General features: G+C 37.8%; 1 protein-coding gene and 1 long non-coding RNA gene across 2 annotated transcripts in view; one reads left to right on the forward strand and one right to left on the reverse strand.

The window, feature by feature from the left end:
- Nucleotides 1-20,028, reverse strand: part of LOC122735001 — a 119,435-nt gene extending 99,407 nt beyond the window's left edge. Inside the window, exons 1-2 of the long non-coding RNA XR_006354092.1 lie at nt 19,574-20,028; nt 3,655-3,766 (exon numbers count right to left, since the gene is read on the reverse strand). This is a non-coding gene — a long non-coding RNA (uncharacterized LOC122735001). The remainder of the gene's footprint in view (nt 1-3,654; nt 3,767-19,573) is intronic.
- A 505-nt stretch (nt 20,029-20,533) lies between these two features.
- The window catches only part of AKAIN1 (A-kinase anchor inhibitor 1), an 80,375-nt gene continuing 78,412 nt past the window's right edge, over nt 20,534-22,496 (forward strand). The window contains exon 1 of the mRNA XM_043976237.1: nt 20,534-20,651. The gene's annotated coding sequence lies outside the window, so the exon portion shown is untranslated. The remainder of the gene's footprint in view (nt 20,652-22,496) is intronic.

A 22,496-nucleotide genomic window follows, 5' to 3' on the forward strand; every position in this document is an offset into this window, starting at 1 on the left:
TCAGTGCCTAGCACATTGCCTGATGCATAACAGGAACATAGTAAATGCATGTTGATTGATTGATTGTCTGATATACTACTTCACTTTTACAGATACAAGGCACCTACCTTCCCTTAACTGAAGACCTGAGTTGAAATCTGGACTCAGACACTTACTAACTATGTGGCTCTGGGCAAACAACTTAAACTACATCTGCCTCAGTTTCTTCAACTGTAAAATGGGGATCATGATAGCAGCTAGTTAATAGTGTTGTTGTGAGGATCAAATGAGATAATATATGTAAAGTGCTTAGCACATTGCCTGGTACACTGAAAGGAAGGTACTATATAAGTGGTTATTTCCTTCCCTTCTCAACCCCTGTACCCCAACCTTGACTTGACACTTATTAGGGGGTGATTATCATAGAATAATATAATTAGAGACAGAAGACACCTTCAAGATCAATGAGTTTGGCCTCTTCATTTTGCAGACGGGAATCCAAAGAGGTAAGGTGACTTGCCTAGGGATACACAGTTAGTATTTGAGGTGGGATTTTGACCTAGTTCTTCCTGACTCCAGCACCCTATTATATACTCTGTAGAAATTGTGTAAGTTTCTAAAGCATTTAGTAGTGAAATGTGTTGGATTGGGGATAAAGAAATTTGAGATTCAGTTCTAACTCCATCATTTATTATGATCTTGCTATGATATGATATCTTGATATAATAAATTATTATTTATATGATCTTGATTAATTGACTTGGACTCTCTGACCCTGAGTTTCCTTGCGTGGATGCTTTTGGTTTTTGTGATTTGTCTATATTTGTAAAGCAAATGTACAATATGCTATTTTAGAAACACTAATGCCACTAATACTTTTTGGGAGTGTGAATTTCCCTAAAAATCTTTCTTGGTAAATATCAAACTGTTTCTAAAGTGATTTGAAAACCTTAAAGCATTATTATTATTATCATTATCATTATTAAGCTCCTTTTCATCTCCGAAATTTCTGAATCTTGATCAATTAGTCTCTCTGATTTTCTAGTTGACTTTGATGTATTTAAATAACCTCTTTTAGAAATATAGAAGTTTTTAGTGACATTTGGTTAGATGTTGAAGTCACTTCTCAGACATTTATTTCCTTTTCTCTCCTCTAAAATAGCCCTAAAGTACTATTGTGTTTGCTAACAAGTGTGCACAAAGACTCTCCAGTCTCTTAAATTTCTTGGTGAAATTAATAGTCATCACATCTGGGAAAGTAATTGTATTCTGTTAGGAATTAACCAAATTATTGCTTCTAGATAAAAAAAACACCATTAAAACATCATCATTATTATTGTGCAGACAAACATAATTTGTTTTTCAAGACCCTAACGTTTTTCTTTTCTTCATAATAAGCAGCTCCCATTTATATAGTGCCTTATAATTATAAATAAACTATTAATATCCTTACAGCAATTCTTTTAACTTGATAGCATTTGTATTAATCTCACTTTGAAATTAAACTAATGTTGAAAGGTCAAAAACTTGCCTGAGGTCATGGGGTCATAGTACCATAGGACTTGGAAGGGAACTTAAAAATGATGTAATCTGGGGCAGTGATGGCACAGTGGGATAAAGCACTGGCCCTGGATTCAGGAGGACCTGAGTTCAAACTTGGCCTTAGACACTTGACACTTACTAGCTGTGTGACCCTGGGCAAATCATTTAACCCTCATTGCCCCACAAAACCCAAAACTCAAAAACCAAAACAAAACCCCAACTCCAAAAATGAACTAATCCTACCCACTCATTTTATAGGAAACTGAGGCCCAGAGAGTTAAAGTGACCTATTCAAGGTCACACAAGTGACAAGTAGCAGAGTTGGGATCCAAATACTGGTTTTCTGAATGAATTTCTATTACAAAGGTCTGGATAGATAGAAATCCTGACCAGTTCAATTGGGATAGGAACAAGAATGAAGTATTATAAACCCAGATGGACAAACATCGGGGCAGTTAGCTGGTGCAGTGAATAGAGTGCTAGGCCTAGAGTCAGGAAGACTCATCTTCCTGAGTTCAAATCTGACCTCAGACACTAACTAGCTGTGTGACCCTGGTGTGTCAAGATAATGGAACTCGGGGGTTCACCTGGAGGTTGATCTAAACTGATTGAATTGGGACTGACTGCTGACTGGCATACTAGATTCTAAGCACATCTGGCTGGTACTTAAGGGCACTTAAGAAAGGCATTGTTCTCAGAAACTAAAAACTTTGAACATTGAGACCACCTTCAGGTCCAGTGAAACAATGAATTTGAATGACACTAGCCAATCAGCTTGAAGAACCTCCCATTTCTGGGAGGGGAACATGAAAGAGGAATCAGAAGCTGGCAGAGGCTTCCTCCTCTTTTGGTGTGGGACATCTGTGTGGTGGCAGAGAACTTCAGGAGTGGGATGTTTAAGAAGGTTAGGATCACCAGGTTATAGGAAATCTGTTCTCAATCTTTCTCTTTCTTTGACGATCTTTCAATAAACCCTTAAAAAACCTATACTCATTTATCAGTGATTTTTAGTCAATTTCCCCCCAAAACTGGGGAGACACATTAGAACCCACATTTAGAAATTTAAATTACACACTGGTCAAGTCACAACCCTATTTATTTCATTTTCTCATCTGCAAAGTGAACTGGAGAGGGAAATGGCAAACCACTTCAGTATCTTTGCCAAGAAAACCCTAAATGGGGTCACAAAGAATCAGACACAACTGAAAAATGATTAAATAGCAACAACATGAACAAACTGAGTCCAGAATCTATGGAATCCATACATGTTGGGGATAAGTGGGAAGGTAACAGAAGCCCAAATAGACTTGTCATTTCCATGTTTGGGTGGGCAATATGGTCTAGTGTAGGAAAGAGAACTTGACTTGAATTCCTAAGATATGGATTTGGACAGTTAGGAAGTGGTGGAGTGTAAATCTAAACACGGGCTTCCTCATTTCAAACTATATGCTACCAGGACTACACCAGCTATCTCAGATACAAAAATTAAATATACATAAAATAATATCAAGAACTATTTTATCTAAGCCATATCAGTTTACTGAAACTTTGTCTTAATTGTCCCAGGTCACTTATGAATGAATGAATGAATGAATGCATGAACGAATGAATGAATAACATTTATGAAGCAATTATATGTCAAACTTTTGACTATGTTAAGGACTGAGGATTACATATATCCCTCATAAATGGAAGATGGTCTCTCCCATCAAGAAATTTATGTTCTAGTAACTTACACATAGGGGTTTTATTTACATGTTGGTTTGGAAAGTTATAGGGATAATGAGTAGAACCATAGCAGAGCAGATTGATATTCCCTTTCTAGTAGCAACAAACAATAATAATGTTGATAATGATAATAGCTAGCATTGAAATAAAGCTTTAAAGTTTACAAGGCAACTTGCAATTATTATCTCATTTTATTATCATAATTCTGGGAGGTAGGTGCTACTATTAACCTCATTTTTCAGATGAGGAAACTGAGGCACCAAGAAATTAAGTGACTCACCAAGCATAACATAGCTAGTAAGTGTGGTTTCAGCAAGGGTAGAGGAGCAAGAAGATGCCTAGGGTGTAAGGTAAAGCGTACTGACACTGTCTAAATAGAATGGGTTAGTTACATCAGGCACTCACCAATCAACATGGGGTCCCATCATGTTTAGGGTAGAAATTCCAGAGCTGAAATGGTTAAGTCCTCCAGTGTATGGTCTCTGGTCTGGGTAGCAGGTGATGATTGAGTATGTGGCTAGGGAGTAAAGTAAAACATGGTTGGAGCCAGCCTAGATATAATGAGCTGTGTCATGCATTCACAAATCAATATGGTATTTATGCATTTTTTGCCTATAATTCTTCATGTCCAAAAGAGATGGAGATGGGGTTGGGAATCCTGAACATCACCACTCAGAACCATGGCAACTGCTGTCATAAAGAGCATTAGAAGGATGATGGCAAGGACATTGTTTTAGCTGAGGTTTGTCTCTCCAGAAGCACCTGGCACTTAATGGATGTTGATTGATTTTGATCAGTAAAGAATTATATAGAAAGAAAGTGGCTGCTAGGGAAGAGAAGGCCAGTTAAATGTGAGGCACTATGTAAGACCTCATGTGAGTGGTCAAGGGAATGACTGGAGGTATCCAGCAAACTCCATTTTGTCCTAGGAGCCAATTTATTTCTAATTGTGTCTTGCTGGTAATATTTATGATTGTGCTAAGTGCAAAACCTGCATGAGCTTTAGTATTTCATCTTCTGCATAATTCGGATCCACTTGAGAGGGATGATAAAGAACAGTCAAATGGTCTGCAATAATCTAACTGGTTGTACTGATAAATATCAAACTGTATGAAGCCTTGAATTTCTGAACAAAGTAACCTAGCATTAATATCACCTTCAAAATCTTCAACGTCATACTTAAGGTTTTCACTGTTTAAGATCCATCTCTTTCTTGTCACATCCTATTCTGGACAAGTGAAATCATTTATGCCCACCCTTTCACCCTCCCTTCCTCTCTTCATTTTGTCATGTCAATCTTTTTGTCTGGTAGTTCCTGTTTCTTATTCCTCATCAATCTTCATCCCCCAATTTCTTCAAAGCATAACTCAAAGCTAGTTGTGACTGGAAAAATGTTCATGATTGACCTACCTTGACCACTGATACTCCACTTGGATTACATTAATGTTCACTTATTTATATATAATGGGGGAGGAGCTGTAAAATATCAGAGTTCTGTCATCTTATTTAGATTTTAATAATCTTTTTTGGGGGGGGGCAGGGAAATGAGGGTTAAGTGACTTGCCCAGGGCCACACAACTAGTCAGTGTCAAGTGTCTGAGGTCAGATTTGAACTCAGGTCCTCCTGAGTCCAGGGCTGGTGCTTTATCTACTGCTCCACCTAGCTGCCCTGATTTTAATAATCTTTAAGGAAGAAATTGTATTTTTCTGTTTCTTTTATATACTACTCTAACACCTTGTTTAGAAGTTAACTACCACTTAGTCTGGAATTGGATGGTTTTCTTTCAAGTGCTTTTTGAATTATTATTACTCTCTGCATTATTTCTGAGTTTATGTATTTCCTCTTCTCTTGTAAATAAATCTTAGAACATGAACTTTTTGGAATCTGGAGTGTGTAGCAGACTGGGGCAAAAATGGAACTAGGAAGAGAGTGTTGGAATCAACCATCTGGGTGTGGTTATGGCATATGATGTCATTTGAGTTCAGAAAACTACATATGTTCAATGCCCTAGAAGATCTAAGAAACTCCCTGAAGTAGTAAAAGGTAAAAATCTGCCTTGGCATTAAACCAATTTTTTCCTTTAAGTTTCAAAAAAGAGCTAATGTCCCCAGGGGTTCACCAAATTAGCAACGTCTAAGACTCAGGGCCTATTGAACTATTTTTCTCAACAATCCTGCTATAAAAGATACATCCTTACTTTATTTCCACTTGCTGGCACAAAACTAAAGCATATAACAGCCACATAAAATTTGCTGTGAAGTCATCAATGTGTTAAAGCATGTTAGCCAGGCTTGGTCTTATGCGAATTATCATTTTTGTTTGGTTAGTGGAACACTACCCAGAAGTAGCTGAACACATGTGTCAATATACAAACATTTAAATGTTTGGTAAAGTAATTTTTAGTTGTTTTCTGAATCAGGTAAGTGGAAATTTAAAAATTTAGACCTTGGGCCTTCACTAGAGGGGCATCTGGGTGGTACAGTGTATAGAGCACTGGGCCTAGAGTCAGGAAGACTCATCTTTGTGAGTTCAAATCTGGCCTTAGACACTTACTAGCTATGTGACTCCGGGCAAGTCACTTAACCCCATTTGCCTCAATTTTCTCATCAGTAAAATGAGCTGGAGAGGGAAATGCCAAAATACTCAAATATCTTTGCCAAGTAAACACCAAATAAGGTCACAAAGAGTCGTACACACACAAAAAATGACTAAACAATCATCACTAGAAAATGGGGTTTGAACGAAATTCCCTGGGATCCATAGAGTTAAGTGCTCATGGAAAGGAACACTAAGATTTTTAATTCCACATGCCTTGAACTTGCTATGTGATGCTATGGTAATATAGTTCCTCTCATATTCTATTTACATGAAAATGGATCTTAAAAATGTTCAATCTGTCATTTTTAGCTATTTCTACTGAATTGAGTCACCGAATCTGAGACATCGAAGGAACCTCTGAGGTCATCTATTTTAACTTTGTACTTACCAAGTATTCCTGCACGGTCAGTGACAAGTACTCATCCAGTCTCTGCCAGAAGACCTCCAGGGAGGGTGGGACCATTACTTCCTGAGGCAATCAATTCCACTTTGAAAGCATCTCTAATTATTAGTCAGTTTTCCCTTACACTAAGTAAACTCTCTCTCTCTCTGCAACTTTCGCCCCTTATTGCTAGTTCTGCTTCCCATCCTTCTGCATGTCATCCCTTCAGATGGTTGAAGATAATTATCTTGTTCCCCATTAAATTTTCTTTCCTACAGATTTTAATCATCCTTGGTTCTTTCTACCAATCCTAATGTCAGAGCTCTCTGTCCTCTTACTATCCAGTTTGTCAATATCACTGCTATAATATGGTAACTGGAACTGAACACAGTACTTCAGATATGGTCAGACAGGATAGAGTACAAGGAAAGTATCATTTTCTAATTCCAGATGCTCTATTTTTTTTTGGGGGGGGGCTATGGGAGTTAAGTGATTTGCACAGGGTCACACAGCTAGCAAGTATCAAGTGTCTGAGGCTGGATTTAAACTCAGGTACTCCTGAATCTAGGGCCAGTGCCTTATCCACTGTGCCACCTGGCTGCCCCTAGATGCTCTGTTAATATAGTCTGAGATTACATTAGTTTTTCTGGCTGACTCATCTTAAGCTTGCAGTCCCCTAAAACCTTTTTTTATGTGAGTTGTTTGACCATACTATCATCATCTTATATTTTTGTAGTTGATTTTTTTTTCTTTTTCTTTTTAAGTGAGGCAATTGGGGTTAAGTGACTTGCCCAGGGTCACACAGCTAGTAAGTGTTAAGTGTCTGAGGCCGGATGTGAACTCAGGTACTACTGATTCCAGGGCCGGTGCTCTATCCACTACGCCACTTAGTTGCCCCCTGTAGTTGAATTTTTAAAAAAATCACATTTTGGGCCTTTACTAGTTCCTGGGTCAGAGGGCCTAGATTCAGATGCCATCTCTGCTCCTTACTATGTTGGGCAAATCACTCAACCACCCAGTGATTCAGTTTCTTCATATGTAACAGGAGGACTGGATGGTCCCTGAGGTTTCTCTAAATGGTCTTTGAAGTGCCTTCAAAGTGATCTTATTAGATTAAGTGCATTGTTCTAGCTTGTCAAGATCTTTTTGGATACTTATTCTGCCATAAATTTCATAGCTATCTCAGCTTTACAAAATTCTGATGAGCATTCAATTTTTTGCCTTCATCCAAGTCATTTATAAGTATATCAAATAATAAATATGGTTGTATTTTACATAATCATACATGTATAACCCATATCTGATTGCTTGCCACCTCAGAGGGGGGAGGGAAAGAGGGATAAAAATTGGGACCCCAAACTATAAATAAAAAATATTTCAGATATTTCAGGGCCAAGAACAAGTCCCTGGGGTTGGGGTGGGGGGAGGAGAGACTCACATAGACAATTTCTTCCACGTCAGTTCCTTAATTACTGCCCTTTCTTTATGGCCATTCCACCAATTTACAATCAATTTTACTGTCATCTAACCTATATATGTACACCTCCTCAACCAGAGAGAGTTTGCTAAAAGTTTTATTGGAATCCAGATATACTATGCCTATAACATTGCCCTGATCACTCTGTCAAAAGGAAATGTTATCATGGAATGACCTTTTTTGATGAATCTATGCTGACTTTTAGTGATCAAATTTCTTCTTCTAGATGATCACAAACCATCACTTTTACTAAAATGCTCTAGAATTTTGCTAGTCTCACTAACCCATAGTTTAAAGATTTTACTCTTTTCATTATTTTTAATAAACTGGGACATTTACCTGTCTCCAGAACTGTGGTGTCATTTGCCATAATTTCTTTTTTTTTTTTTTGGTGAGGCAATTGGGGTTAAGTGACTTGCCCAGGGTCACACAGCTATTAAGTGTTAAGTGTCTGAGGCCGGATTTGAACTCAGGTCCTCCTGACTTCAGGGCCGGTGCTCTATCCACTGCACCAAATAGCTGCCCCCATAATTTCTTTTTAATCTATTTCTTTATTTGTCTATTTATCTATCTATCAATGTATTTATTTATTCATTCATTCATTTATTTATTTATTTGTCTATCTATCTATTTATTTAATTATTTATCTGCCCATCTATTTATTTATTTGTTTGTTTGTTTGTTTATTTATTTATTTATTTGCAGGGCAATGAGGGTTAAGTGACTTGCCCAGGGTCACACAGCTAGTAAGTGTCAAGTGAATGACTTGAACTCAGGTCCTCCTGAATCCAGGGCCAGTGTTCTATCCACTTCGCCACCTAGTTGCTCCCTGCCATGATTTCTTAAAGACACTGATGATGGTTCAGTGATTTCCTTTTGCTACTTCTTTTAGTTCTCTGGTAGGGAGGGTTCTTGGTCCCAGTGATAAATTTTGTGAGTACAGCTGGAGAGAAAACATGGCTGGTCTGTCTGATAGTACAGAAATATGTCATTCATAAAAAAATGAACAAAATATAACCTGTGTAGATATATCACCTCTATTTTTCCCACCTAGAAAGTACAGAGGTTCATTTTGGGTGAGAATACTTTTTCTATATGCTCACCTACGATCAAATACTGGACTTAGAGTCAAGAAGATTCATTCCTGAGTTCAAATTTGGCCTCAGCCACTTAATTTGTGACCCTGGGAAAGTCACTTAACCTTGTTTTTCTTGATTGCCTCATCTGAAAAATGACCTGGAGAAGAAAATGGCAAACCACTCCAGTATCTTTGCCAAGAAAATTCCAAATGGGTTCATGAAGAATGAGACACAACTGAAACAACTGAACAACAACAATTTCATCTAGGTAATATGAGAATAAAACTACCAGGTAAAATAGTTCCTTACTTCTGGGTTAGGTACAAATTGCATGTACCCATTCTTTAGTTTCTCCTAACACCAAATCAGAATGGGGGTTGGGATGAGGAATGAGGATGGTCCAGAATCCTGGCATGTTCCTGACTTTCGTGAAAAGCTGCACACTTCCTTGAGATTCATAATGATGTGCACTTGGAAGCTTTCCTCTGTCGGATATGAGCTTTTCTGAGTGTTTATTATTGCCAGACTCTCTGCCTCCCAGAAGGATTCTGTGGTTAGCATTTAGAAAAACTTCTTGTAATTATTCACATTAACAGAGTTTTGATTCCTTGAAATGCAGGATTTTAGGCTGATGAAATTATTTGATCTGTTCTATGATCATTATAAAGATAATATTCTACACTTAGATTCTACTTTGATGTTTTCTAATATCATGAAGGTCTGTGTGAATTCTTGAAGTCTGATTCCAGCAGAGGGGAAACTGTGACCAGGCCTATTATACATCATGAGTTTAAAAAGCAAAGTTAAAAACGTTAGGAGTGTACTGGTAGATATTTAACAAAAGGATTTGAATGGTGGTGGTAGAAATGTACTCAGGACACATTTATAAGTCTAGAAAGCAACAAACCAATCCCTTACTTGCAGTGACTGCAGATTTCTGAAGTGTGAAGATCCACAAAGAAAATTGGCTCTCTGCCATAATGAGCTGGCTCCCCACACACCCCTGTTTCAAATTTATTCTAGGAGATGGATGGCCATTCTAAGAGTAGCTACCTCAGTTTGAAGGGAGCTTCAGCATGTTGGCCACCACAGGGTGTGAATAATAGAACAGAATAAGTCATGAAACCATGAAAGGGGTTGATTTGTAGTGACAGAGAGTGTACCCACATCAGCAAAACCACACACTTTTAGATGTAGTGAAGTAAAATGAAATATAGAGAGATAACCAAAATAATCTCCAGTTAAATTTACAATACAAGTATCTAGTTGTTACAGGAAAAGTACAATTAATTTATACTTCCAAAAATAAAAGAAATTCTTTTTTCCAGATTCATTAAATCTGGAAAGATATGATGCTTTATGTAGGATATGTGTACTCATAGTACTCTTTTATGAAAATTTGATAGAATTATAAATTGAGAAAATGTTTGCTCTTTAAAGCAGTGCTAATTTTCAAATTAATTATATTGACTCCACTAATATTCATTCAGATGATACTGCTTTGGTTTGGGCTGTGGTAAAAGGTTTTTTTTTAGTGAGGCACTTGGGGTTAAGTGACTTGCCCAGGGTCACACAGCTAGTAAGTATTAAGTGTCTGAGGCCGGACTTGAACTCAGGTACTCTTGACTCCAGGGCCAGTGCTCTATCCACTGCGCCACCTAGCTGCCCCGATAAAAGTTTTAAGACAAAATCCTCATCTAACAGGGTATTTGGAGTATTCAATGAAGAACAGAATAAATTCATCCAAGGATTATTTTGGAGGTTTTCACAGAAGAATAGAACTTATAGATACATAAATTAAAAAAACAACCATTAAGACTTTTGAAAATTTGGTTGATCAACTAATCAGTATTTCAAAGAGTAGTAAGAAAAAATTAATAACTTATTCTACAGTTCTTAGCCCCAGTGGGATGTATGGTGTAAGAGGGGCACTAGCCTGACAGCCTAGTAAATTTTTTTCTCTCTCAGAAGCTCAGATGAATTGAGATTCAATTTAATGCACTTCTCTGAATGCAATTCTCTTTGTCTCTCTTCAGATGATTATATCTTTCACGTGTGGGTTTATTGCTTATTCTTTTTCTCCCCCCTTCATTTTTTATTCACTTTTTAAAGTTCAAGTTTAAAAAAGCCTTTGTTCTTACTTTCCTGTATGCCCTTCTCTCCTCCAGTAATTTAAAAGAAATTTCTTTTAACTTTTCTCTTTTTGTCACTTCTATCTTTGTATCTAAACTGGCCACATGGAAGATATATTTTTTAGTATTTTTAAAATAGCATTTTATATACCCCCTTCAAAATTTTAAAATCATGAATTTGGTGTTTTTTATTTTTTCTTGAAAACACAAAAATGTTTTTTGACTTGTATATGGTCATTGAATTGAAAAATTTCCCTTTGAGTCAATAGTCTATAAAAAGCTCTCTACTCCTATTTTAAAAGAAGCTATATGATTTTTTAAATATAATTTTCACTTTGACATTTCCCTAGCTAGGTTTTTCAAGAAGAAAATGTATTTTAGTTAGTAAAATTTTAGTTATTTTTCCTTTTGGAAAATATAAATATTTCATCATCTCTTTTCTAATTTCCTTCAGGGTTCTTAAAAATCCAGCAATGCAGTCTATCAGTTATCAAACCTGGCCACTACAGAATTCTTAGCCTATACTCTTTAAGCTCATGAGATTCTTTTTTTCATTTCCTCTTTCCTTCTTTCACACAAAATCATTATCATTGACCTCCTGCCTTCTAATATACTTCTTATACTTCTTTTTTCATTCTTTCCCATTTGTGCTACTTCCATTTGCTCTCTCCCCATTTTCTTTTATACACATACATCGTATATATTTTTTAATTCTTTTAATTTTTGCTTTTTTCTTTCTACATTTTCCTTGTTTTCCTCATTGTCTTTTATATTGATTCTAACACAGTTATCTTGTCTCGATTTTAATTTTTATAGAAACCCTTAAGAGTGAAAAAGGTGATTTTTCAACACTATCTTTGTTGTTACTCTCAAAAATCTGTAAAATGAAACAGTACAATTTGGACTCACTGTGTTCTGGTACATGATGATGATGATAAAAGCTAACATTTATATAGTACTTATTATGGGATGAGAATATTACTGTTTAAAACATAAAAAATACCCATAAAGAGTCAAAGAAAAAGTCTAAATATATACATTGGCATAAGGATAATCTCAAATTCTCTGCTTTATGAAACAAAGGGGGGAAGAAGAAAGAAGGTTATGACTGGGCACAAAGGTATGGTGAAAATAGTAAGAGAAGTGAGTGATTGAATAAGATAAACATAATGTACTTAGGGGTTAAACAACTGCTACCACTATGACTCTATTACCCCTCAAACCATGGTGAAGAAATCACAGAATCCTGTAGTCAACAACCCTGGAAATAGCAGGAACCCCTAGGCCATCTGTTGTATTTCCAGCTGGGCCTTACATCCATCACATATAAGAACAATCCCTTAAGCTGACACATATGGAAAGGTAACCTCAAACACCTGGGAATAGCAGTGGTTCCTCCCCCAACCTCTACCAACTCTGCTTTTAGGCCATTTGCTCAGCTATTATCAAAAAGCAAGCCTTGTACAGGTATGAACTAGAAATTGCACACGCAGGTAATGCAGTTCCTGCCTGTCCTCAGTGGCCAAAGCTTACTGAAGACCAGGAAAAGAAAGTTCTCACCACCAAAGTCCTTGGCCTCTTTGAATGTTTCAGAATCAGAAACTGATTTGGTTTTATTACTGGGAGTATCCTCAAAAATATATATGTAACCAGCTGCTTTATTTCTGTACACCAAGGACCACCAGGCCTCTCCACCTGATTTATATCCAGTCCTCCTATATGAGTCTAGAACTACTAGATGGCTCAGTGGATAGTGTGATGGACCTGGAGTCAGGAAGATCTGAGTTCAAGTCTGGCTTCAGACACTCACTAGCTGTGTGACCCTTGGCAAGCCGCTTAATCTCTGTTTGCCTTAATGTATTAAAGAAGGAAATGGCAAATCACTCCTGTATCTTTGTCCCCCCAAACCTCATTTGGGGGCCACAAAGAGTCAGATATGATTAAATGACTGAACAACAACAGCCTATATGTGTTGTTTAACCATATGTGGGACCCTTGAGATCAGGGAATGTTCCACTCTTCTATTTGTATCTGTAGTCTCTAGTATGGTACTGTGTATGTGGTAAGCACTTCATAAGTAGTTTTTCTTTCATTCTTTCAAGGCTGTCATAGAATCAGAATTCTACATCTGACTTCCATCCTCATCCCCTATTTGATTGGCAGTAATTGTGTCAATTTTAGAAAGGGATAGTGGAAATATTAAGATTTATATTTATTTAATTTTGATTTAAACTTTTTTATTGATATATTTATTATACTACTCGAGTTATGCTCTGGTCAACTGACTTGGGTATTTGAATGTCCATTGTGGGGCACTGTCAGTTTAGAGGATGTGGAGAAAGTCTAGGAAAACTTGGTACATTTGACTATGCTAGAAGGTGTGTGGGGATTATAATTGCCCAACCTACAAGGAAAACCACTGAGACAAAGTTCTGAGCCAATAATACTTTTTTTTGGCGGGGAAATGAGGGTTAAGTGACTTGCCCAAAGTCACACAGCTAGTAAGTGTCAAGTATCTGAGATCGGATTTGAACTTAGGTCCTCCTGAATCCAAGGCCTGGTGCTTTATCTACTGTGCCACCTAGCTGCTTCCCAATAATAATAATTTATTAAAGGGTCTATGGTCCCCTCTAATGAAATGTACCTTAGATCTTCTTCATTATCTGAGATGTCTCCTTCTTCCAAGGTCTTATTTTTATAAGGCTTGTTACCAGCTTTGATACCTAAACACTCTAAAGAGGCTCTACAAAGTACAGAATCCCATTGATTGATAGATCTTGCTTCATGGCCCCAAAATGATGCATCAGCTAGAAATGGCATGTCAGCAGAAGGATCTCAGGTGGGGTAAAGCATGGGGCTTCTCCATTGACTAAGTGGTCATAAGATTGTCACTACTCATGTTGGACAAAAGAGAGTACTACAGAGGCACAAAAATAAGTTGGGGGAATTTCCATGTAACTGAATCATCTCTACCATGCTGTGTTGGTCATCATGTCAAGGACAAAACAAGGGTAGAGGACTTCTAGTTAGCTTCCTGTTATTAAGCAGGTGAACTTACAATTTACAACTCATAGCTCTAGGGCCTAATATATAGAACTCATATAATAACAAGGAATAAAAGCCCTACCTCTGTCTGTTTGTCTCTGTCTCTCTCTATCACCAACCACCATCTACCATTGGAGTCCTTAATTGTGGTCCATGGACCCAGGGAGTGTGGATAGATTTCAAGGAGTCTGTGAACTTGGAATGGAAAAATTACATGTTATTTTCACTAAACTCTAACTGGAATTCAGAATTTCCTTCAACAATGTTTGCAAAACAAAATGTTGTCCCGAGAAGGGATCCATACTGCCAAAGGGTTCCATGATGCAAAAAAAAGGTTAAGAACCCTTTATCTAGTAGACAATTGTTTATACATCAGGAAGGTCATAGGATTTAGAGCAGGAAAGAACCTTGGTGATCATCCAATACAACCCCCTCATTTCATAGATAAGGAAACCTAGAATTGAACTACCCAAGATCACACAGACAGTAAGTTCCTTCACTGATACCTTCAAGTTATTGGCGCTCTCTATAAATTCCCTTATGTAGCAGTGATAGGATTGTTGTGTGCTCTATTTATACTTCAGTAAAATTTTCAAGATGTGTTAACATAGCAGAGAGTAGAGTGCTGGTTTTCAAACTAGGAAGACACCTGTTCAATTCCTACCTCTGACACATAACAGCTTTATGACTTAGGCCCAGTCAATTAACTGCTCAGTGGTTTAGGAAGTTCTCTAAGACTATAAGTTATAAGCAAGATGTCTACCTGTAATGAGCTCCCTATATCAATGAAACTGTAGCTCCAGTTCCTTTTCCTATTCTACCTTTTCACTTGTATTTACCTAACTCTGTAAATGCTGTGGCTCCTAAAAAGAATGTCAGTTATAGAGGTGTGTTTTTTAACTTAAATATAACTGAAGTAAGAAATCCGGATTTTTGACTCCAGATCTTCTGACTCCAAGTATAATATTTTTTTTCTATCATACCTTGAAGATATGTTTTGGTTTTGTTTTTATTTTGCAGGGCAATGAGGGTTAAATGACTTGCCCAGGGTCACACAGCTACTCAGTGTCAAGTGTCTGAGTCTGGATTTGAACTCAGGTCCTCCTCAATCCAGGGGCAGTTCTCTATCCACTGCTCCACCTAGCTGCCCCCGACAATATGTTTTAAAGAGGAATTATGATGCAATAGAATTTGGGATAAAGTGATCCTTCTTTTACTATGGATGAAAAGTTTCTGAATGGAGCCTATGACTTCTCCTCCAGATCAGCAATTCTCAACCTTTTTGGTCTCAGAACCCCTTTATATTCTTAAAAAATTGAGGACCCCTAAATATTCTAAAAAGTTCTTGAGGATCCCAAGGAGCTTTTGCTTATGTGGGTTATATGTGTTTATATTTACCATATTCAGAAAAAAATCTGATAAAATTTAAAAATATTTACTAATTCATTCGGAATTATAAACCTATTACATGTGAATATAAAATAGATTTTTATGAAAATAACTACTGAATACTATTGTTATAAGAATTGATGATCAGGTAGGTTTCAGAAAAAACCTGGAAAGACTTAAGTGGACTGATGCTGAGTGAAGTGAGCAGAACCAGCAGAACATTGTTCACAGTATCAGCAACACTGTACAATGATCAACTGTGATAGACTTAGCTCCTCTCAGCAATACAATGTTCCAAGACAATTTCAAAGTATTTATTATGGAAAATGCTCTCCACATCTAGAAAAAAGAACTATGGAATCTGACTACAGATCGAACCATTCTATTTCTACTCTTTTTTGTTTGTTTTTTTCTTTTTTGAGGTTTTTCCATATTCTTATATTTCACAACATGACTAATGTGGAAATGTTTAATGTGACTGTAGATATATAAGCTATATCAGATTGCTTTCTGTCTTGGAGAGGGGACAGGAAAGGGAGAGAGGGAGAAAAATTTGGAACTCAAAATCATAAAAACAAATGTTCAAAACTATGTTTACATGTAACTGGAAAAAATAAAATACTATTAAATGTTTTTAAAAAGAAAAAATAACTATTTTGCAAAACAAACAAAATGTGAGAGAGTGACATTGTTTTACTTTTTTAAAAGCAATTTTTATTATCTGGCACAATAGAAGACAGTTGTATTCTCATATCTGCTTCTACATTCAATCTGTTGCAATCTGTTGTTTTGATTTAAGTATACGTAACTCCCCCCCCCAGCTTTATACAGCTACATAGTTGGAAAAGGAAGGAGTATTTTGATAGCTAAACCACATCTTAATATTACTATGAAAATAATTTTGACCTTGACAATATTCTGAAAGGGTCTCAGGTACCTTCAGAGGTCCTCACACCAAATTTTGAGAATCAATGATTTAGATAATGGGGGTGAAGCCAACCAGCTGGGCCAGGAAGGGTAGAAAATTGTCTGTGTTATGAGCAAATATCAGCATTTCTAGCTCTGTAAATCTTTTGATAACTAATATAGGCTGGAAGCAACATCAGATCTAGAGCCAGAACATGGGTAGAAGTACTGCAGGAGGTAGGAACTTTGAAGGATGTAAAGAAGATCAGTTAGTTCTTAGTGCTTAAAAGAGAAGTCCAAGCTAGCTCCAAGTATTAGAGATAATTATCTTATTCCAAAGGACTCATGATAAAAAATGCTATCCATTTCCATAAAGGGGACTGATCAACTCTGAATGCAGATTGAAACATGTTTTTAAAATACTTTATTTTTATTATTTTCTTTTGCTTGTCTTTTCTTTTGCAACATGACTAATATGGAAATATGTTTTGCATGACTTCACATGAATAATTGATATAAAATTTCCTGCCTTCTCAAGGAGGTGAAAGGGGAGAGAGGGAAAGAATTTGGAACTCAAAATTAAAAAAAAATGATTGTTAAAATTTTTTATATGTAATTCAGAAATATTTAATTAACTAAATAAAAATAATTTTAAAAGGACTATCTTAATCCCTCCAAAGAGAAAAAAGACCTATTTGTACAAAAATATTTATAGAAGCTCTTTTTGTGGTGGCTACGGATTGGAAATCAAAGGAATGCCTATCAGTTGGAGAATGGCTAAACAAGCTGTGGTATATACGAATATTATTGTGCTATAAGAAATGACAAGCAGGATGATTTCAGAAAGGCCTGGAAAGACTCGTATGAACTGATGTATAGTGAAGTGAGCAGAACCAAGAGAACATTGTTCACAGAGACAGCAATATTTTTTGATGAAGAACTATGAATCACAACTATTCTTAAGAAGACAATGATCCAGGGCAATCCCAAAGGACTATTGATGAAACATACTATCCACCTCCAAAGAAAGATCTGATATTGATGGAACACTGAGTGAAGTGTGCTATTTTTCACTTTCTCTAATTTTTTCTTTTAATCAAGTTTTCTTATATAAAATTACTAATATGATAATGTTTTACATAATCATACATGCATAGTCCATATCTCTTTGCTTACTACTTCAGGGATGGGGGAGGAAAGGGAGGGAAAGAGGGATTAAAATTGGAACCCAAAACTATAAATAAAAATGTTTATTACTTAAAAAAAATAAAAAGGGCTGTATTTTAATCTCAGACAAAGCCTAGGTTAAGCATTGATACAACTTAGAAGTGAAGGAACATTGCTTGATGTAATGAGAGAATCATTCTTTCTTTTTACAAAATAACTTTAAATTGGTCCAAAAGCCACCCCCAATCTACTTTAGTTTTATAAAATTTTATCAACGATCACTTTGTATTTTTAAAAATTGAATAATATCCTTTTCAACATTCGAATCATTAAGAAATTTATAATTTCTAAGTGGGCCGGGTTTTGACTACTTATTGCTTGTATGAACTTGGGCAAGTCATAACCCTCCTGAACCTAATTTTTTCTCATCTATACAAGTAGACAGGACTAAATGATTTCTTTTTTTTTTTTTTTTAGTGAGGCAATTGGGGTTAAGTGACTTGCCCAGGGTCACACAGCTAGTGAGTGTTAAGTGTCTGAGTCCGGATTTGATCTCAGGTACTCCTGACTCCAGGGCTGGTGCTCTATCCACTGCGCCACCTAGCTGTCCCGACTAGATGATTTCTAATGACTTTTCCAGCTTTAGGGCTATAAGTCTTTGAAGAAGGCTAGATGAAAATAAAATTATTTACAAACATTTATATGGCACTTCAAAGCTGCCAAAGTGCTTTCTACATGTTATCTCAGTTGGCTTTCACAACAACCCTATGCGATAGATATTATGAGAATAATTTTATTATGCCAGCTCATAGATGAAGAAAACAACATTCAGAAAGATTAAGTGTTTTGTTTATGGTCATAGGCTAGTATCAGTGGTAGGCTTCAAGCTAAGTTCTCCCCTAACTAAAAATCCCTTTCACTTTCAACCAGGCTGTACTTTCTTTCATTAAGATAACAAAAAAAATCTATAGAGAACTCAAGCTCTTTGAGGGCAGAATTTCTCCTCCATCATCTTCATACCCTAAAACCTAGGATGGGACCATTCATATAATAGGCACATAAGAAATGTTATAATTGAGATTACAGTTGTTTTGGAGGGGGCAAAGTGAGGAATACAGGGGAAATTAGGTATGTAAAAACAAAAGATAAAAATAAAAATTAAATTCATCCTCACAAATGGATAGATAATGCTATCCTGGTCTGTACTGGATAGGTGCCTTTTATAAATGTGGGCTGTGTCTCTGTGTTTTGGTCTCTGTTGTATGCTATTGAATTGTCTGAAGAGTTGAATAGTACAACGTTATGATAGCCCATTGTTTGGTATGTATATACTACACAGGCATGATCTTGGAACTACATGGACGCCTTCAAATGGCTATTTGATGATCAATGGCTAGATTTAAATACATGCCTATGAAGTCAGATGGTTTAGATCAGCTCAAAATATACTTACCAAAGTCAAGAGAAAGTACATATATCTCAGATAGGAATATACATTTTTGAGTTCGTTCAGTTTTAATGTATGCAGAGGAAGAGAGACAAGTGAAAGCCCTGTTGCTATTCTTTGAGTATCTGAGATGGCAACATAGAGGCAGGTAGTGTAGGCATGAAGGCACTGGTCTTGATAGTAGCAGACCTGGTTTTGAGTCCCAACTTTTGCCACTTCTCAGAACATGACCTTGGGTCACTTTGTTGGTTCACTTTGTTGATTTTCAATGCTCATACTACCTATTTGAGAAGATTGCTGTGAACAAAGCATATTAATTTGATATGATTTTTGTCTTGAGAAACAGGATTTTCTCTGGGACTAGGTTTACATTTTGGTGCTCTGCTAGAAACTCCTTCCTTCCTTGCTCTGAAAGTTACCCATTTTTTCCTTTTCTTTTCTTTCTGTTCCTGGTAGAGGGATTTGGACTGTGAGAAAGGTAGCATGGCTAGTTTGGGTAAATTACAGGAACTCTCGGGACCCACCCCTCACAGATCCAGTCTAAATGCAACTTTCCTAATTCAAAATCATCCCTCAAAGTAAAGCTCTTTGAGTGAAAAAAGCAACCTCATCTTAAATGTCAATGTGCATCCGTGGGGGCCAAAGACAGCAGGTAATTAGAAGTAATTAGCTGTCCCCCTGCTGGGAGAATAGGCAATTACCTTTTTTCTCTCCTTTTCTCCTTCCTTTCTCCTCCAGTTGAAACTGTAGTGGTTACTTTTTCCCTTGAGCAGCAACGTACGCTGAGCTGGCACAGAAATGAGGAATGAGCTGAGCCCTGGGTCGATCTCCTCCTCCTCCTCCTGCCGCCGCCGCCGCCGCCGCCGCCAGAGCAGTGCATTGTGGAGGGAACAACCAAAGCCCAGTTAGACTCCTGGCTAGGGGCAGGTTCAGCTCACTACTAAGTAGCTAAGCAGGGCAAGGGAGCTGTCCAAGGTTCTGCCTGTCCCCCTATCCCAGAGGCCCTGCTCTGTGTTCTCATCTCCCAACGTCCACTGGCTTTCTGGTCTTCCCAGATCCCACCCTCCTCTGCCTTTACAGCTTGCCCCTTCTCTTCCCCTCACCTTCTGGGTGTCGCTTGTTCTCCACCTTGGGGTATTCGCTGCCGGAGGAGATCATGGTGTTTGCTCCAGGTAACGTTAACCCCTTTCCTATTGAGTCACCTAGTGGCCAGACTTGGACTGGGATAGGGAGGAGGAAGGGAAAAAGAGGCCCCTCTGGCCCATCCTTAATGCTCGGAGGAAGACTATTTCCATGTGTCTCTTTCCCTCTTCTTTAATATTGTTTTGGGACCTCCAATGGAAATATGCAGCAGCAGCAGCAGAAGCAACAACCTAGCTGTTCACTCTCCGAGCGTTTTGACTCTGGGTTACTCTTCACGGACCAGACGAGGCCAGGCACCTTGAGAATGGGAACTTTGCCAGGACATCGGGTACCTGGATGATGGGGTGGGTGGGTGGAGGGAGCTCAGAGGTGCGGGCTTCGGCTGCTTCTATTTGAACCCTAGAGGAGTGGTGAAGTGGCAGGGGTTGCTGGGGGATTTCTGGAAAAGAGGGCCCGAAGGCCTGGGGGTGGGAATAGAGGGTGTGAGAGGAGAAAGAAAGAAGAAAAAGGTGGTTGAAAGGAGTAAGATTTCTAAAGGAGCCGAACCTGAAACTCTGGCTAGAGGTTGCTGTAGCTGCTGCGGTGACTGGAGACTGCTACTGCAGCGAGACGGGTTGTTGCAGTGTTTTGATAGAGGTGACTGAGAGGAAATCATTTCGCTTCTGTAATAGGTGAAGGATAGCCGATCAAGGACTTAGATTCTGCCACAGATGATCCAGGCTAGGTGTGAGTGGGTGAGTGTGTGTCTGTGTTTGTGTGTGTGCCGGCTCACGTTCGTTCCCGCGCTTGCTGATTTGACTGCGTAGACCCTGGCTGTGTATCAGCTGGGTAAGGATTGGATTCGCTAGGGAGCAAGGGTGGAAAATTTCGGCTTTTACGGTTATGTATATGCCATGTCAAGCCTTTTACACAGGCTCCTATAATTAGCATTAATAACATTATTTAAGGAGGCTGTTGAAGAGATCCATAACGTAGAAAAGACTAACTTTGGCTTTTTAAAAAAAGTTGTAAGTTGTATTTTCTGTGGTCATTCATACCTAGAGACTTAGGTTAACCAATGGGAGAGGAAAAGAAAGGAAGCGAAGCCATGCCTTTAATTAGAAGACAGTTCCAGGTTGTAAAAACAAAACAAAACAAAAACAGAACTGAATTGCAATACCTTGGAGTGGTGTGCAAGTATGTCTGTGGGGTTTCCCAACAAGGGTGGGGCTTAACAGGGATCTGTTCAAAGGTCACTGTCCCTTATTATATGCAGTGAATCTTGTTTAGTTACAGACCTTGGAAAGTTTCTGGAAAGTTAGTTTGGTCTCATCCAGAGTCCCCTATTCCTTGTGTAAAATGGTAAGACTCAGTATCTCCATTTCAGAACACAAAGCCAAAACAGGGTCAGAAGAAGACAGAGGAAGATACTGCTCTGAGAGCAGTAATGAAGTTTAATGTTGGACTTTTACTGCATCATTGAGCTAAAGGGTAGCTGTTTAGCACAGACAGCTTCCTGGAGGGCCATCAATCTCTTCTCCACTTTAAGAAGAAAGATGTTTCTAGACATCAGTGACTCATTTGATTTGAAGATCAGGCAGCTTGTGAAAGCCAGTGATCATTGATATAGAGTTGGAATGAACTTTTAGGGTCATTTAATTCAAGCCTTCATTCAATAATAGAGGACACAAAGAAACAGAGAAGTGACTTGCTCAAGGTTACACAGGTAGAACTGGGATTTGAAACTCTGCTCTTTTGAGTCCAAATCCAACATTCTTCCCAATGCACCATGATGAGCAGAACTTTAAAATAGTTAGTGGGTGACCTCTCAAACACTTATTATAAAAAAACCCTCATGGGGCAGCTAGGTAGCACAGTGGATAGAGCACTGACCCTAGAGTCAGGAGTACCTGAGTTCAAATCCGGCCTCAGACACTTAACACTTACTAGCTGCGTGACCCTGGGCAAGTCACTTAACCCCAATTGCCTCACTAAAAAACAAAACAAAACAAAAAAAAACCCTTGCAATTTGGAATTCACTCCCAATTTTCCAGTTGCCTTCATACTTCATGTTATTTTAGAAAAAGCGATTAGTATGAACCAGACCTGGCATATCAGGTATAAGTGAGGAAGGGGGTTGGAATGTGCTTATAAAGGATTGTTTACCTGGTGGAAATCATTTTGGGGGGTCAGTTTACCTTTAATTCAGAAATTACTTTAGGCTATTATGACTGTCTGAGTTTAGGATAAAAGATGAAGGGTGGGTAGTAGGGTAGTGGGGAAAAAATGAAATGGGATTCAGAAACCCTAGCTTTAATCTAGGCCCTGCCAATAATTATCTATGGGCAAGTTCTTTCACTTCTCTGGGCCTGTTTCTTCATCTGCATATAAGAAGGTTTATTTCAATCATATTTAGTCTCCTTTAGCTCTAATACTGTATGACAAATTACTTAACTGGCCTTACTGTCCTTCACACACAGCATTCCATGTCTTGTCTCAGTC

The sequence above is a fragment of the Dromiciops gliroides genome, chromosome 1 (genome assembly GCF_019393635.1).
Source record: "Dromiciops gliroides isolate mDroGli1 chromosome 1, mDroGli1.pri, whole genome shotgun sequence".
NCBI lineage: Eukaryota > Metazoa > Chordata > Mammalia > Microbiotheria > Microbiotheriidae > Dromiciops > Dromiciops gliroides.